This window comes from Eurosta solidaginis, chromosome 3 (genome assembly GCF_040869045.1).
Source record: "Eurosta solidaginis isolate ZX-2024a chromosome 3, ASM4086904v1, whole genome shotgun sequence".
NCBI lineage: Eukaryota > Metazoa > Arthropoda > Insecta > Diptera > Tephritidae > Eurosta > Eurosta solidaginis.
The window spans coordinates 50,146,330-50,165,268 of NC_090321.1; the positions used below are offsets into that span (position 1 = coordinate 50,146,330).

Below are 18,939 nucleotides of genomic sequence, written 5' to 3' on the forward strand. Positions count from 1 at the left end.
GAAAATTTGATTAATTGTTGGGAGCTTTGTGTAAGCTTTGAAATATATATATGGGGTATTCCATCCCATTTCGAATTGGCTGAAAGTTTTTCTTCTTTTTCTAGCTTACGAAAGGCGTTTTTCAGAAGTTTTTCAAATTTTTTATCTAACTCAAAAAAAGTAATGAATTTTAAAAAAACACCGTTTTTGTTTTCAAAATGCTATAACTTTTTCAAAAATTGACCGTTTGGAATTTTTTTTTTGTAATATGTTTTTAAATGTACTTTTCGGAAAAAATTTAAAAAATTTAAAGTTTTTTTTTTGTAATTTTTCAGTTTTTCGAAATTTTTCGAATTTCGCCCTTTTTTCTCATAAAAAACTTTAATCAATTCTGCAATCATCCCCACTAATCCCAGAGTGGGCCGAGAATTTTTTTTTTTTTATTTAATTGAAAAAAAAAACTTAAAATTTTTTTTTTCCGAAAAGTACATTTAAAAACATATTAAAAAAAAAAAATGATCCCAAACGGTCAATTTTAAAACGGTGTTTTTTTGAAAATTCATTAATTTTTTTGAGTTGGATGAAAAAATTTGAAAAACTTCGGAAAAACGTCTTTCGTAAGCTAGAAAAAGAAGAAAAACTTTCAGCCAACTCTAAAGGGGTCGGGTTCAAAATTGGTCGAAATGGGATGGAATACCCCATATATATATATAGTTTGTGTTATAGTTAGAACGATATTTTAAATTGGAATTATTAAAAACTAATAAATAAACATAATTTGGGAACAATACCGTTTTAAAGGGAGACCATATTATTTTTCACATAACCGTATATAAACATGGCGGCCACCGTGGTGTGATGGTAGTGTGCTCCGCCTATCACACTATGCCCTGGGCTCACACCCCGGGCAAAGCAACATCGCGCCTTACATTTATTTTTTTTTTGTATATAAACATTTATAAGCTAAGCAAAGAAGACATTTACATTTTCATGAATATCTTTCAGTTTGTGTAGTAATCTCGCATCTAAAATTTAGTAGGTATGTTTTATATGTATATTGAAAGCAAGGCGAATCCATGCCAGGTGGTGGCAAAGCGAATTCAACCAATTCGCCGTACTGAAGAATGTCAAGTCAAAAGAAAATTTTAATCGATTTCGATTAACTGACATTTTGTTGTACAAGGCTTTGTATCAAGGCGAATCCATACCAGGTGGTGGCAAAGCGAATTCAACCAATTCGCCGTGCAGCAGAATGTCAAGTCAAAAGAAAAGTTTCATTGATTTCGATTAACTGACATATTAAAGTACAAGGCATTGTATGGAAAATAATCAAGGAGAAGCAATCAGCTGTTGGGATAACACCACCTCTACTGAATTCGCCTTGCTTTGTATGGAAAATTATGAAGAAGAAGCAATCAGCTGATGGGATGACACCACCTGTAATGAATTCGCCTTGATTGAAAGCAACTAACTGAATAGTATTTCTTCTCTTAAAAATACGACTGCTTTCTTATGTGCAGAATCACGATTGCGCATTGCGCATGTAAACATTATATCAGCTGTTTTTTATGGCGTATGAACTAACTCTTCCTTTAGCTTTATTTTTATTCGCTAAGAGTCAGCTATGACGTTGATGCGCAGAACGAAGCAATTTTGTGAATGCGCAATCTGGGTAGGCGATTTGTGGTGCAGAATATATGCGTTGTAAATACTCCCTATAGGTATAGTCATGCATTCTACCATTTTCGTTCCTTACATTTTATAATAATCAACAAACCGTTTTGATAAGTTTTATAAATAAATACATATATGAATGCATGTAAACAAAAGATCAGCTGCATTTTATGGGCTACTTTTACGTCATTTTCCTTTATCTTGTTTTTCTCTCTTTCTTTCATTCGCTGAAGCAATCAAGTGTGACGTAGTGCGCAGAACGAGGCAATTTTGAACTCGTGAATGCACAATCTTCTGTGTGTCATTTGTGGTGCTTCTGAGCATTGTGAATGAAACTAAGTGTGATATCCTCCGCATAGACGTCAAAATTCCAAAGTGATTGGATCACCTGATTTGTAATTGACTATCGCTGTCTCATTCTGTATCTCTTTCTATCACCCGCTGAAGATAGGCGCCGCCATATTGAACACTCTGTCAAAACGTTAAAAAGTAGGCATATTGAACATCCTGTCAGGCAGTTGACAGATAAGATATCACATTACTGATACTTAGCATAGACTTGACTTGGCTTGCGAACTGTCACTTACAGTTCTGTTAAATGAACATTGCATGTTACTGATTACTCAAAACTTAACTTGACTTAGAAGTCTGTTGAATTTTGATTTTCTATGTAAGTTCTAAGTGACGTTTACATTTTGAGATGACATTTGTTTGCTTCCATTTCATTTTGACATTTTGTCATACAAATTGACATTTATTTAAAAATAAATTTCAACGCTGATTATGATGCCAGATTTTATGCGCCAAGTGGAGTATAATCGTGTCTAAGTTGCCAAGTTTACGCCAAGTCAAGTCAAGTCTATGCTAAGTATCAGTAATGGGGGCTTTATGCCCCTATTACCGTTTACAACTCAACTTAGTTGGGTTGTAATTAAAACAACTCAACTTTAAGACAACTCAACTCCTGTTTGGTATTACGAATTACAACTTATTTCAGTTGAAATTGAATTGAGTTGCCAACTTCAGAATGTGATGATTTGACAGATAAATAAACGGCTGATCAATTTGTGGCAGAAATTTAAGCATTTTCAAATGTGATTTTTTTATTAATATTATATGAAATCTATTTTATAATGACAAAAATGTTGGTGACTGACATGTCGCGAATACGGAAAACATTCGCGTGATCATTCCAATCCCTTGGAACTACCAAGCACCAAGTAAGAAAATGTTTAAGTGACAAATAATGAGTTTCATATGAAGTTATTTTGCAGATTTGAAAGGAAGCATTTTACTCAGTACTAAACAAAATTAAGGACCATTTCCGCATACGCGTTCGTATTTTAAAATTATGATTTTGGTGTTGGACTGGTTTTAGATATTATTGAGGAGCGTATTTGTGCGAAGTAGATTAAAACCCAAACAGAAAAAATTGTATTTTACTCAAACAGGATTCCCAGGAGTAGTGATAAGTATCAATGGGACTCGCATAATTTCACCTACTTTGACTGCATCCGAACTGCGGCCAGCCTCGTCCAACTATGGAATGTCGCTACATAAAGTCAAAAAGTTATTCAATGTAATTCGTTTAAACGTTGTTTGTACAAAATTGGTGATTATTGTTTGATTAGAAAAGGTTTAACTACCGGCTTTAAATTGTTTGCTTTTTTTTTGTAACGTTTTATAAGCCCGTGCACCATCTAAGTCTTATCAAAGGTGGTATCAAAAGACGGGTTTCCATATCCGTTTTTAGGATTCGAAAGCGGAAATTAAAAATTTTATTTCTTTCGAAAGATATTTACAAAGACCCACAAAATGGCCCAAGAGGGTCCGAAATATGAGGCCCGTTCCACAGTTTTTTTGCACAGAACATCTTTTTGCGTTGGCGGCCTTTGGCCGCGATTCGTAAAAATAACTCTGGTTGGGTCCAACACCTTTCTGCATTACTGTGTACAAAAAATCTGGCAAAATACAACAACCACATGAAATTAGATTTTATTAGAAATAAAATTTTTAATTTTTGTGGTAATTTTTTACGACAGCATGACACTAATACGTGTCCAAAAATATCGAGAGAGGTATTAAACGATGCGTCTTGACAACAGTATTAATAATCCAAAGGCAGAAAATAAAAATTTTAACTCGTTCAAAAGATATTAAACAAAAACCGAAAAAAGACAACAACATTACAACAACCACATGAAAATCGCCAACTTCAACTGAAAATATCTCCAGACAGAGATAAAATGTATCTTTGCCACCGGATTATTGTTCTCGAGATTAATTCGCGTGTTTTGACACCTCTCTCAATATTTTTGGACGCGTATTACCAGTGTCATGCTGTCGCAAAGAATTACAATTTTTGTTTTCGGATTCTTAAATCGGAGGTCGAAACGTGTCTTTTGATACCAACTTTGAACATTTTTGTAAAAAATTAGGTGGTGAACCGTCTTCTAAAACGTAAAATTTTTTCAAAACAACTGCAAAATTGCATGAGACAACTGCTAGTAAGCAGTTGTAAAATTTTGACGTCTTTGACAACTACACCAACACAAGGTTGTAAACGGCAATGCCACAAAAAGTTGTAAGACTAGACAACTCAACCGAAATTTTTTTTGACAGGTTGAGTTGTAATCTGTAATACCAAATTGCGAAATTTCAACCCAACCAGAGTTGAGTTGTAAACGGTAATAGGGGCATTAGTTTCATTCACAATGCTTCAGAGTATACGGGGTCTGAAATTTTCACATCAAAAGTAAATAAAAAATGTAATCATAAACAAAGTTTGACATTTTATGACCAGCTTCGAATGAAAAAACATGTAAAATGTAACTCTGATGCTATTACCTGGTTGTTGTACCATGGTGTGGTCTAAGCATTGTTTACTATATACACCCCTATTCTGCATTTCGATTACGTTCCCGTTCTCCGCTCCGCTATAATCGAAGCATGGTTCAATTATGTACAGGTTGGCTCATCTCATCAGCTGATTTTATTTATGTCATTGCATGGTCGAAGGGATTGTCAAAAGGAGATGGCAAACTCAAAATGAAACCAACACATTGGCAACATTTTACTTACACATACAAAAAATGCTAAGTTTTATGTTTCCATTCCATACCATTCGCACCAACACCAATACACAGATTTTGACAATTTGAACAGACATGTTTTGTTGCTTTACAGATGAGCCAACCTGTATATAGTTGAACCATGAATCGAAGTTTGGTATTCTGCATTACGACGGGATCATAAAGAGAAGAGAAAGAGCAAATGACTTTTCGAAATCATCTGTTGGTACGGAATGTGTGAACATTGGAACAAAATAAATTAAAGCAAATTTGTAAAAAACACTGAAAAACGTTTATATTTTATTATCCACGCCATTTTGTACAAAAATAGAATATATTGCCGCAGTGTTATATTTTTTTGAGTGAAATGCTTTCATAATTGTGTTACGGTCTGCTGCTACGGTCTACGGCTACGACCCACTTGGGAGCGTGTTCACGGGAACACACCTAGCGATGTGGAAAGGGTTGCGATGAAAAATATCGAAAAAGAAGGGAACAGACAGACCGGCCATCACTAGAAGACGGAAAAAAAGAAAAAAAAAAGGAAGAAAAAACCACCACGAGTTTCCGAGGAAGAAAAAACTTCCTTTTCCTTTTTGCTGGCGGTCTGAAGCGGTAGAGCACACAACCCTCGTGACCAAAAAGTGGTCAAGTGAAAAATTACAGGATACTTAAGTGCATCCACATATAGTTGGTGGAACTGACGAGCGCGTTCTCAAATACAGATAGTTCACCATCAAAATTTGGGCGGTTTATAGCAATCGTAAAACACTCCTCTACATATGTTCATCGTATTTTCGGAATTCCTCAAAGCCGTGCTTATATACATAGCCAAATTTTGAAAGGCTAAGGAGCTACATACGGGAAGTTTACATTTTAACGTTTTAACCCGAAAATTGTCTCCGAAATGAGTGAATTCAATTAAAAACGAAGTAAGCTAGCCGGTGGCCACGTTGAAACCGTTTTAACCTACTCTCAGGACGTGCTAAATTCCCGAACATCGTGAATACTAATAAATAGTAATTGGAAGGCATCGGCGTTGCCTTCTCCGCGTATGCGAGGAGCGCGGGAATGTTGGAATATTCCCAACGACTGCCACGTAATATACACGGTTCCTCAACTTAGCAATAGTGGTGTTGGCTTAGCGGTGTCATTTCCATCCACACCAACTGCAATAGCACCAACCATATCCAGTGACCCCGGCACCGTCATATGCCAAGACGCCAGACGTACCACTCCTAGAGTGACATATCAACAAACACAGCGCCATTCACCACAGCAACATATTAATGATACACAACAATTGCAACAATTACAATTGCAACAACAAACGCAAAACCATCATCTAAACGAGCTGAGCAAATATTGGGTGGTGTCCAATGGTCAAGCATTGCCCTATAACATTCTACCTAATGGCACGATAATCACACCTCATCAACGCCAGCCAACAACATCTGAGCAATATACGCACACTCAGCAGCAGCAGGTTCAGCAGCAGCAACAGCAACAACAACAGTACCAACACCAACTACAACAACAACGTTTGAAACTGGGTGAGTCCGTTCCAACTCGGTGAAATTGTATTATGTATCTATGTGAAGTGATAAAATTCGTCACTTACAGATTATCGTTTCCAATTTTTGTAATTCATTCCAAGCACGCTTAATGAACCTAAAGACCCCTTTCTGTAACTCGATTCGAACGTACGGTATATGCATTCGGACACTTTGGTGCTCTTAACTCTGTTGACCCGTCGGATAAGTGCAATGTAAAACCCGTTCTGCAATCTTGCGAATAAGAACCATTGTTCTGTAAAGCTTGTGAAAGGTCAATACAGTCAAGAAATAGAAAACCAAAATTATGAAAGTGTGAGTTCTGCAGATAATTTTATTCCAGTCGAGTTACAGAATAGTGTCACTAGTATATATATAATACCTTACATATTTGAATGTGTCACTCGGAACCATAAATTTTTTTTTATACTTACCTGCGAAAGCCATGTAAATGGGTAATGCATTACACATTAGCGACATAGGCCTTTCTGCGAGAGTTATAACCTAGATGCAACAGGGGTTGGGGAGCGATGTCCTTTTGAACCCGGAACAATAAACTCGTTTCAGACGTTTTTTTTTGTATTTTCAAATAACGTCGCGAATGAACCCTTGCACAAAAAAAAAGGGAAGAAGAGGAAGAATTCCCCAAATTAAATGAAATACATAAAAATGAATTTAATGTAATTGCACTAGTAATTAAAAACCAAAAGATATTTAGTACATTCAAAATATTTTCTACACTATATACGAAACCACTAGGCTGTAAGACATATAAGGAGTTGAATCCGAATAATTGTATGCGATGTAAATGTAATTCGGAATAAACGTAAACTCTAGCATCACATGTGAAACTTAGAAATTCTCGATAGAATCCTAAAAATTTAATGCATAAGTTATTAATTAGTATGAACTGTCAATAAATCTAAATTGTAAATGGGAATGCTGAGGTCTCCTTTCTTTTAGAGGGCACCTAAGGTATACAGGTAAGGGGCCACCGAAATTTTAGGTGCGTCGGTGGCCATGGATTTTGAGGGTGGGTAAAGCACCGGGCGTCGCAACACCACCCGCGGCGCCCCCTATGTATATTCGGCCCTTTTCTTTTTTATTTTTAATTTTTCCAGCTTTTTTGTTATTGTTTGGTTTTTCAGCGGTTTTTTTTTTAATTTGATTTTCAGCGTTAGTAACCGGCCATGTCCGGTTCGGTAGTACTTTTTTGCGTCAGTTTTTTTTTTGAATTTGAATTTAAATTTTTGGAATGTTAACGGTCTGTCCGTGACATCCGGTTCAGCCGGATGTTGTTTTATTTTGTATTGATAAGCGTTTTGAGTCGGTCTCTGCGCTTCTGCCAGGTTTTTTTGAATTTGACAGCTGCTCGTTTTGATAGGCATGATAGGAACATTTTTCTGCTTATGGCGCAGGAACAGTAAGGTTGGCAAGGACCCGCCCCAGCCGACAATGACTAGCCACTGTGCACCAACACATCATGCCGACCGCCTTCCTTACTGCTCCCTTGTAAATGCGCAACCATAACAGATGGCGCCCAACGTGGCGCCTGAAGCGCTGACCGCGAGGGTCAGTCGGGTCAACCTGTGAGGTTGACCATCCCACCAGTCCGAGTGAGCAGCCACAGAGCTGCCACCTACGTTGCGGTGGGATGGTTAGACGGATCAGGTTGTCCGGGCTGGTCATTGGGGGCAGTAGCGGAAGGAGCCACGGACTGAACGTCTTGTCCTCCGAACTTTTGTATTTCACCCAGTGAGGTAGTGCTAAACGCACTTGATTTTTTTTGTAAGTGGGATTTTAGTTACCGGAAGTTGTCCGTTAGTCGGCTTTGGAATAATTTTGTCCGCTAATTGGGTTTAATTTTTTTTTGTAAAGTAGTTTTTTTGTTTATTAGCCGAATTTGTGTTGTCCAGGGTGAATGTGTGTGCGCATGTAGTGAGGACCCCAGCTCATCCCACGTCCCAGGTGGTAGCTTGGAATACCACCTGGATGGTGATGGGTTGAGCTGGGATTCAGAGTGGCACTCCTTCCTGTCCCACCAGACTGGGGGAGCGGTTCCGAAACCGCTCCACCCATTGCGGCGGAGGCAGGAGGGGTGCCCAGTAAAAATGAACGGGAGGCCTCAACACCCCCAACCAGTCCCAGGGGCAAGCCCCTGGAGACTGCCCCTGCGTTGCGGCTGGGCGTGTTGAGACCAACCCGTGTGTGCCTGGAGTGACCCTAGTGGCCTCAGACCAGTCTCGTAGGGGGACCTTAAGACCCCCTCGCACTGCGGTTGGGAGCACTAGGGCCAAGTATGAATGTGTTTGTAGTAAATTTTTTTTTCTCGACCTGTAGCCCAGGTGCCTTCTGGGAATGGGATGTCAGCGTTCCCATTACAATTGCTACCAAGTTTTCTCAACTCCTCGCGTAATTTTTATATGCACATTTTTTTTTCTCAAGGCATCGCCTAAAATATAAGGTAAAAGGGGGAATTCTGATTTTTTTTTGTTGACCCCTAACTGCGCTACGCGGCAAAAGTTTTTTCTAACTACTACGTAACGAGCTACATTTTTTTTATATAATTATTTTTGATTATGTCACGCGAGCAATCGTTCGGCCAACCGGGGCGAAATACTCCGTTCGGGAGTGCGGGAGGGTTCCGGGGAAACCAAAACCGGGGCGGTGCTAATAGGGGGGCTTTTTCGAAAGCAAGGCGTCCTTTGGTGGTGCATACCCCAGTAGGAGGATCCTACGGAAATCCCGCGGGGACTCATATAGGCTCGGGCCCGAACGACGACCGCGACAAACTGGACATACCTGTAAGCACCAGCAATTTAAATGCATCGCTGCTAAACACACACAACATCTCGGGGATAATGACCAATGTGTCGAACTATGCACCAGATGGAGCGGGTGCCTTACCACCAAATCAAGAGGTTGGAAATTTTGGGGACGCTACCAGCGATCAGGCGAACCTCCTAGGAATGCAGGACGAAGCCACTCGTGGAGGCTCGTGGGTGGACGTGCTACACCAACTGTTCCAGGCTTCGCAGGAGGAAATGCGGAGAGAGATGGGCTCAATTAGAGCCAACATGGCCCAGCTCAACGCCGCTCTCGAATCCACGCAGCAAGCACACCAGCAACACAGGAACGCAAGCAGGATGGACCGTAACCCATTGCCATCGGTAGTACCGCCAATGTACCCGACTCCAAGCAGCATAACAGTAAAACCGCAGGAGTGGAAAATCGCATTCGACGGCACTGGGAGTGTAAGCGATTTCCTCTTCAAATTAAACACCTTGCGTGAGCGCACACAATGCCCTGACGAACAAATAATGGCCAGTTTCCACCTATTCCTTTCGGGACGAGCCGAAGAATGGTACTGGCTGTTCACAAAACAAAACCCAAATGCGACATATGCCTTTTTGTGCTACTCCTTAAAAAGAGAGTTTGGCACCTTGAAAACGGACCACGAGATCATGATGGAGATCTCCATGCGCAAGCAAAAGGCAAGTGAGTGTTATGACGTGTTTCACGCGGACATAATCTCCTTGAACGCGCGCTTAAGGGAGCCGATGTCAGAGCTTCTACTGATTGACATAATAAAAAGGAACGTCAACAGTAGCCTTAAGCTAATGCTTTTTAATGCGGACGTAAGGAACCTCCATGATCTGCGCGATGTAGCACGCCGAGGTGAACAAGTGCTGAAAGAGAGCAAGCTGCTGGGAGCCAATTACTCAGGACGGCATGTAAGCGAGGCACGCGTGACAACCCCGGACATGAAGATGGAAGGCGAGGACGGCGAGATAGATCCCCAGATAGAGGCGCTGGAATATAGACGCAGCAGAAGACCGGACTACTCAGGAATCCAGTGCTGGAATTGCCAGGGAATGGGGCACTCCTATATATATTGCGAGGAACCCATAAAAAGTCCTTTTTGTTTTAAATGTGGGTATAAGGGTGTATTCACTCCTAAATGCCCTAGGGACCATCGCAGGCAGGGAAACCAGTACCCGAGCGAGAAGATGGGGGAACCTCGTTCGGCTTCATAGCTCCCACATCAGCCAGTGCTCGAGGCGTCGTCCCGTGCGCTGAACCAGAGGGCGAATCTCTGCATGGAGGTGGTGAGCTTCCGAGGTGCAGTAGTACCCTGGCAGAAGAACCCTCGACTGTAATAATAACCTTCCCCGATAGTACTGACGATTCGAATAGTTCTGAATCCGAGAGTCGAACGTCCTCTTCCACGATGGGCGAGCAAATCAAAATCCTGCGACGCCAGCATAGGGATGTCGCGTGCCAAACGCAACTTTTCCCAACCCTAAAAGAAAGGGAGGATAGGTATGAACAAATGAGACATACCATTTTTGACCAATATCCGGTATCGGACAATATTTTGAAGTGTAGGAAGAGATACCACCGGAGAGTACAGGAGCGTAGACTGCTGCAAGCCACCACGTTAACGCTTACAGAGGACGAAAGGCCTTTAGTAAAGGCTAAAATTAAAAATAGTTTTCTTGTAGGGTTGTTGGACTCGGGAGCCAACGTCTCCATCTTAGGGAAGAATGGATTAGAATTCCTAAAGGGTAACGGCTTCGAATATCAGCCCTTACATGCGTTCGTATATACCGCAGGCGGCAACAAGCAAAAAATTTTAGGCTCAGTATCTCTACCGGTCACTTTTAAAAATACCACAAAGATTATTCGTTTTTACCTTGTTCCCTCATTGCTCCAAGAAGCATACTTCGGGGTAGATTTTTGGAGAGCATTTGCGTTAGCTCCCGAAATATTCCCGAGCGTAGAGTGTTTAGAGACTAGGCTTGAAAAGGAAGAGGAACTTAACCTCCATGAATTGTCACCAGAACAGAAATCAGAATTGCGAAAAGTCATCGAGACGTTTCCTTCGTACGAGAAGTTAGGCCTAGGGCAAACTAAATTAGTGGAGCATCACATCGACACCGGTGATGCTGTGCCTATAAAAAGCAAGCATTTTCCTCTTTCGCCGCCGAGGCAAGCCGAAGCTTTTAGAGAACTAGACAGGTTACTACAGTTAGGAGTTATAGAAGAATCCAACTCCCCGTGGTGTAGTCCTGTAGTACTGGTCCGGAAACCAGGCAAAGTCAGGCTGTGCATAGATTCGAGAAAGGTCAACGCGGTGACTAAGAAGGATTCGTACCCCCTGCCTCATATCAACGGCTTATTGAGCAGACTGAAAGATACGCATTTTATTAGTGGCATTGATCTGAAAGACGCGTTCTTCCAGATCAAATTGACAGAGTCCTCGAAGGAAAAAACAGCATTCGCAGTTCCGGGGAGGCCTCTGTACCACTTCAAGGTGATGCCATTTGGTCTGTGCAATGGACCGCAGACTATGAGTAGGCTGATGGACAAGGCGATCCCTTCGCGTCTGCGAGAGAACGTCTTTGTCTACCTGGACGATCTGATGGTATGTAGCACTAATTTTGAGGATCATCTAAAATTGCTAGCGGAAGTGGCGAACTGTTTGAGAGATGCAGGTCTGACAATAAATGTGGAAAAAAGTAAATTTTGTCAGAAAGAAATACGCTACTTAGGGTATTTGATAGGCAGCGGGTGTCTGAAAGTGGATCCGGGAAAAGTAGAAGCAATACAAAACTTCCCGATCCCTAAATCCCCTCGGCAAGTGCGTAGGTTTGTGGGCATGGCGAATTGGTACCGAGCATTTATTACCAATTTTGCTGACTTGGCAGGTCCCTTGACCGACTGTCTCCGCAAGTCAGCAGGCCCGTTTAAACTCACTCCTGAAGCTATAGAGGCGTTCGAAAAACTAAAAGTAGCTTTGAGTTCCGCCCCTGTTTTGGCCCAACCAGACTTTTCAAGGGAATTCGTGATACAATGTGACGCTTCCAAAATAGGTGTTGGCGGAGTATTGTTTCAGGTCGATGATGATGGCGCTGAGCATCCAATCGCATTCGTGTCGAAAAAGCTGAATAATGCTCAACGCAATTATACAGTAACCGAGCTGGAATGTCTTGCAGCCATAATTAGCGTGAAGCGTTTCCGACCCTATGTCGAAGGATTACCTTTTCGGATTATTACGGACCACTCCAGTCTCAAGTGGTTGATGACACAAAAGGACTTGAGCGGGAGGTTGGCGAGATGGTCACTCTTACTGCAAAGATACGATTTTAGAATGGAACATCGTAAGGGCACCCTGAATGTAGTACCAGACGCGCTGTCGCGTTTTGACGTTGACGAGTTAACTTTCACTACCACACCCGGAGAAATAGACTTAGTCTCTCCCGAATTCGCCAGCAAGGAGTATTTAGACTTAATTCGGACCGTCACCGAAAACGAGGAATCACTTCCGGATTTACGAGTGGTGGACGGTGTAATTTTCAAAAGAGTTAAGTTTCGTAAGGGGATGGAAGGGGAAGAAGACTCGCTGTGGCGTTTATGGTTGCCAAAAGGGTTGACTGAGGAAGCAGTGAGATTAGCACATGACGCTAACCGGAGTTACCATGGCGGATGGCTGAAAACCTTAGAACGTGTTAGGCAGAAGTACTTCTGGCCGCAGCAGGCTAAGGACGTCAGGGACTACGTCCAGCGTTGTGACACCTGCAAAACGGTAAAACCCACCAATCAGCAGTCGAGACCACCTATAGGGAGTGCCTTTGAATCCGAAAGGCCATTTCAGCGGTTGTATTGCGACTTTCTAGGGCCGTATCCGAGATCTAAGCGGCGAAATCAATTTCTTTTCATAGTACTAGACCATTTTTCAAAATACGTTTGGCTAAAGCCCATGCAGAGAGCTACCACTGTTAACGTTATAAATTACTTCGCTTCAGAAATTTTTCCGGCTGTAGGGGTCCCCGAGTTTATTCACAGTGACAATGGTAAACAGTTTATCTCGAAGGAAATGAACCAATTTTTTGCAAACTACGGGGTGACGCACGTGAGGACGGGGCTATATTCTCCCCAAGCGAACGCATCCGAACGCGTCAACAGAGAAATTGTTTCTAAGATTAGGATTTTCCTAAAAGATAAACCTGACCATACTGATTGGGATAAGCATATACCCGAGATTTTATCAGTTTTGAGAAGTGATTTTCATACAGCGATTCAGTGTTCTCCATACTTTGCGTTATATGGCCAAAACATGGTCCAACATGCCTCAACGTACAACATTTTAGGGGAACTCGGCAGCCTTCGAGAAGACCAGGTTACGGTAGTAAGCCGAGCTGACAAGTTGACTAATATTCGTGAGCAGATCCGCAGAAATTTAGATCAGGCCAAAGATAGGGGAGTAACCACCTATAACAAGCGCTCTAGACACGTCAACTATAAGGAAGGTCAGGAAGTTTTCCGGAGAAACTTTGCCTTAAGTAATTTTAAACAGGGCATTAATGCCAAATTCCTACCCAAATACCTGAAGTGTCGCGTGCTTCGAAAAATAGGTAACGCATTGTATGATCTCGAGGACCTAAACGGGAAATTGATAGGTCGCTTTCACGCGTCGGACATTCGCCCGCAATGAACTAGAAAACGTTTCTTTTGCCAATTTACAATTTGATTTTTTTTATACACCCACCAATTGGACCTTTTTTTTGTCTGGGCGTTTTGGCGGTCGGGGACATCTCGCCCAGTATTCTCCCCGAGCACTGACCTCATAGGTTGTTCACACGCGTACTCACCGAGGACCGTGAACACCCTGGCAGTCCACGCTTAGGTCGGACTAGCCTTTCGGAGTTTGGACGAGTTCTCCTTTACCAAAATGTCTACGAAAATTTTTTTTTGTCTTGCCTTTTGTGGGGGCGATAACCACTAAAACCTTTCGGAGTTTTGACGAGTTCTCCATAACAAATGTCTAATTGCCGCAAAGCCCTTTTAAACTAGGAAACAGAATTAATTCCCAAATTTGACTTAACTTTTTTTGATGGACCCATGTTGCCCGGCTAGCTTCGTAGTAGGACTTTGAGACTCTTATCTCAGGGGTGAGTCGTGCCCCACGTTGCTTGTCATCGGAGATCCCTGGCAATAGCTTCCCACAGATGATCCGGTTCCCTGTTCGCTTCATCGTCAGGTCTTCAAAGCGAAGCAGGTTTGTTACGGTCTGCTGCTACGGTCTACGGCTACGACCCACTTGGGAGCGTGTTCACGGGAACACACCTAGCGATGTGGAAAGGGTTGCGATGAAAAATATCGAAAAAGAAGGGAACAGACAGACCGGCCATCACTAGAAGACGGAAAAAAAGAAAAAAAAAAGGAAGAAAAAACCACCACGAGTTTCCGAGGAAGAAAAAACTTCCTTTTCCTTTTTGCTGGCGGTCTGAAGCGGTAGAGCACACAACCCTCGTGACCAAAAAGTGGTCAAGTGAAAAATTACAGGATACTTAAGTGCATCCACATATAGTTGGTGGAACTGACGAGCGCGTTCTCAAATACAGATAGTTCACCATCAAAATTTGGGCGGTTTATAGCAATCGTAAAACACTCCTCTACATATGTTCATCGTATTTTCGGAATTCCTCAAAGCCGTGCTTATATACATAGCCAAATTTTGAAAGGCTAAGGAGCTACATACGGGAAGTTTACATTTTAACGTTTTAACCCGAAAATTGTCTCCGAAATGAGTGAATTCAATTAAAAACGAAGTAAGCTAGCCGGTGGCCACGTTGAAACCGTTTTAACCTACTCTCAGGACGTGCTAAATTCCCGAACATCGTGAATACTAATAAATAGTAATTGGAAGGCATCGGCGTTGCCTTCTCCGCGTATGCGAGGAGCGCGGGAATGTTGGAATATTCCCAACGATTGCCACGTAATATACACGGTTCCTCAACTTAGCAATAGTGGTGTTGGCTTAGCGGTGTCATTTCCATCCACACCAACTGCAATAGCACCAACCATATCCAGTGACCCCGGCACCGTCATATGCCAAGACGCCAGACGTACCACTCCTAGAGTGACATATCAACAAACACAGCGCCATTCACCACAGCAACATATTAATGATACACAACAATTGCAACAATTACAATTGCAACAACAAACGCAAAACCATCATCTAAACGAGCTGAGCAAATATTGGGTGGTGTCCAATGGTCAAGCATTGCCCTATAACATTCTACCTAATGGCACGATAATCACACCTCATCAACGCCAGCCAACAACATCTGAGCAATATACGCACACTCAGCAGCAGCAGGTTCAGCAGCAGCAACAGCAACAACAACAGTACCAACACCAACTACAACAACAACGTTTGAAACTGGGTGAGTCCGTTCCAACTCGGTGAAATTGTATTATGTATCTATGTGAAGTGATAAAATTCGTCACTTACAGATTATCGTTTCCAATTTTTGTAATTCATTCCAAGCACGCTTAATGAACCTAAAGACCCCTTTCTGTAACTCGATTCGAACGTACGGTATATGCATTCGGACACTTTGGTGCTCTTAACTCTGTTGACCCGTCGGATAAGTGCAATGTAAAACCCGTTCTGCAATCTTGCGAATAAGAACCATTGTTCTGTAAAGCTTGTGAAAGGTCAATACAGTCAAGAAATAGAAAACCAAAATTATGAAAGTGTGAGTTCTGCAGATAATTTTATTCCAGTCGAGTTACAGAATAGTGTCACTAGTATATATATAATACCTTACATATTTGAATGTGTCACTCGGAACCATAAATTTTTTTTTATACTTACCTGCGAAAGCCATGTAAATGGGTAATGCATTACACATTAGCGACATAGGCCTTTCTGCGAGAGTTATAACCTAGATGCAACAGGGGTTGGGGAGCGATGTCCTTTTGAACCCGGAACAATAAACTCGTTTCAGACGTTTTTTTTTGTATTTTCAAATAACGTCGCGAATGAACCCTTGCACAAAAAAAAAGGGAAGAAGAGGAAGAATTCCCCAAATTAAATGAAATACATAAAAATGAATTTAATGTAATTGCACTAGTAATTAAAAACCAAAAGATATTTAGTACATTCAAAATATTTTCTACACTATATACGAAACCACTAGGCTGTAAGACATATAAGGAGTTGAATCCGAATAATTGTATGCGATGTAAATGTAATTCGGAATAATTAGAAATTCTCGATAGAATCCTAAAAATTTAATGCATAAGTTATTAATTAGTATGAACCGTCAATAAATCTAAATTGTAAATGGGAATGCTGAGGTCTCCTTTCTTTTAGAGGGCACCTAAGGTATACAGGTAAGGGGCCACCGAAATTTTAGGTGCGTCGGTGGCCATGGATTTTGAGGGTGGGTAAAGCACCGGGCGTCGCAACACCACCCGCGGCGCCCCCTATGTATATTCGGCCCTTTTCTTTTTTATTTTTAATTTTTCCAGCTTTTTTGTTATTGTTTGGTTTTTCAGCGGTTTTTTTTTAATTTGATTTTCAGCGTTAGTAACCGGCCATGTCCGGTTCGGTAGTACTTTTTTGCGTCAGTTTTTTTTTTTGAATTTGAATTTAAATTTTTGGAATGTTAACGGTCTGTCCGTGACATCCGGTTCAGCCGGATGTTGTTTTATTTTGTATTGATAAGCGTTTTGAGTCGGTCTCTGCGCTTCTGCCAGGTTTTTTTGAATTTGACAGCTGCTCGTTTTGATAGGCATGATAGGAACATTTTTCTGCTTATGGCGCAGGAACAGTAAGGTTGGCAAGGACCCGCCCCAGCCGACAATGACTAGCCACTGTGCACCAACACATCATGCCGACCGCCTTCCTTACTGCTCCCTTGTAAATGCGCAACCATAACAATTGTAAGTGTGTTTTTGTCGTTCTTTTGGCCAATTCCCTGCCGTTGCCACCAAGTTTTGTTAAAACGGATTCCTGCACGAATATAGTTAACATTTTCTGAATTTTAAGGATGCTAATTTCATTGCACTGGCCTAAAATACTTTATAAAGGTTTATTTATTCCTTCCGCAAGGATTGTTTACGTTTTCGCTTCACCTTCCTCTACGCCGGCAGCTTGCTTTGGTATATAACTGGACCCAACGAACAGACACAAATTATAGCTGTCTATTATAATGGAATCAATAGCCGCGGCATATTTGTGGAGTTGGAAAGCAACGCATACGAAAATGGCCAGACGAGAATGGAAAGGCAAATATTGCGACATTTGTGTAATCCATTTGAGATGAGTGACGAATTGTAAGAAATTGAACTTAAAAGTGGTAAAGTTTAAAGACTTATTCTCTTATTTAGGTTCAAAAAGACTCTCGACTTAACAAGGATGCTTTCAAGTATGTGTTCGATACTTTTGCGGGGCAAATACGTCCAAGGACTTCGAAATCGACATGTTGTTTTTGACCTGGAAACATATAAAAAACAATCATCATCAAGCCTTCTACGTTTCTTAACAAGTTTTACTTACATTTTTGTTAAAATTCTGTTATAAATTAATAAAAAAATAAAAAGAAAATATTTTTCCGCCAACTAATTTGCAACTTAGAAAAACGGAACTACGATCGAAATGCAGAATACAAAAAATCGAAGGATTCGAAGTTGGATCGAAAGAGATTGGAACACAGAATACCAAAATTGCCAAATCGAAAAAATTCCAATCCAAGTCGAAATGCAGAATAGGGCTGATAGTTTGGCAGCTTATTTTGAGGTTATGTTGTGAATAGAGTGGAAGGCAGTGGACTAGGCCATAGTGTTACACTATGGACTAGGCCATTGTGAATGATGACAAAGTGTCTTATCTGTCAACTGCCTGACAGGCTGTTCAATATGGCGGCGCCTATCTTCAGCGGGTGATAGAAAGAGATACAGAATGAGACAGCGATAGTCAAATACGAATCAGCTGATACCACTCATAACTACTACCTTCGTAGTAGAGCTGGTAGCAATGCTGAGCATCAGCCCCTGCCCCCGTCTTCTTCTCCCCCCTCTTTTCTGGCAGCAATCGTGCAGGTCAGGGAAACAGACTCTTAGTCCCTGCCTCCGTTTGCACCGTCTGCCAGCACAGAATATATAGGTTTGCGACATCCGCTCAATGCAGCTCCTGCCTTGGGTGGTGCCACTTTCCTAGATGTTCTGGTCTCCGCGACGGCAACCCCTCGACGGGCTTCATCGCGCCATGTTGCCAGGTCGCAAACCCAAATCATCCGGGTATCCCAATGCTTGCCCAAGGGCGCCCAGTCCCAAGGCCACAACAGCAATTGCGTCCTGGCCTTCCACAACCTAGGCGTAGTCACCCGTCACTTACCCCTAGAGTGGCGGCGTCACCCCTCATGCACTTCAGAATTCTGCAGTTCAACTGTAATGGACTAACTGGGAAGATTACGGAGATAGTCGATTTCATGAAGCGGCACAACATCCGCATTGCTGCGATTCAAGAGACTAAACTCACAGCAAGATCTGCATTGCAGACCTGCTCTGGTTATAATGTCCACAGGAAAGACCGCGAGAGCGGAAATGGAGGCGGCCTCGCGTTGATTATACACCACTCTGTCCAATATTATATATTTGATCCTGGCATCGACCGCAGGGACAATGTCTTAGAACGTCAGGTCAGGCGATGCAAATCTAGAAATCATCAACATCTACATCCCTCCTGTCACCTGTTGCCCCAGTGGATACCGCCCTAATATCGAGGCCTTACTCACTGGCAACAATCGCATTATCTTAGGTGATTTCAATGCCCATCACGACCTATGGCATTCAAACTTGCG

At 41.8% G+C, this 18,939-nt stretch overlaps 1 long non-coding RNA gene across 1 annotated transcript; it reads left to right on the forward strand.

Annotated features, from left to right (window-relative positions):
* Nucleotides 1–2,545: 2,545 nt before the first annotated feature.
* On the forward strand, nt 2,546–17,698 carry LOC137243689 (uncharacterized). The gene is made up of 3 exons (XR_010950582.1): nt 2,546–5,105; nt 17,190–17,413; nt 17,468–17,698. It is a non-coding gene; the product is annotated as an uncharacterized lncRNA (long non-coding RNA).
* Nucleotides 17,699–18,939: the final 1,241 nt, after the last annotated feature.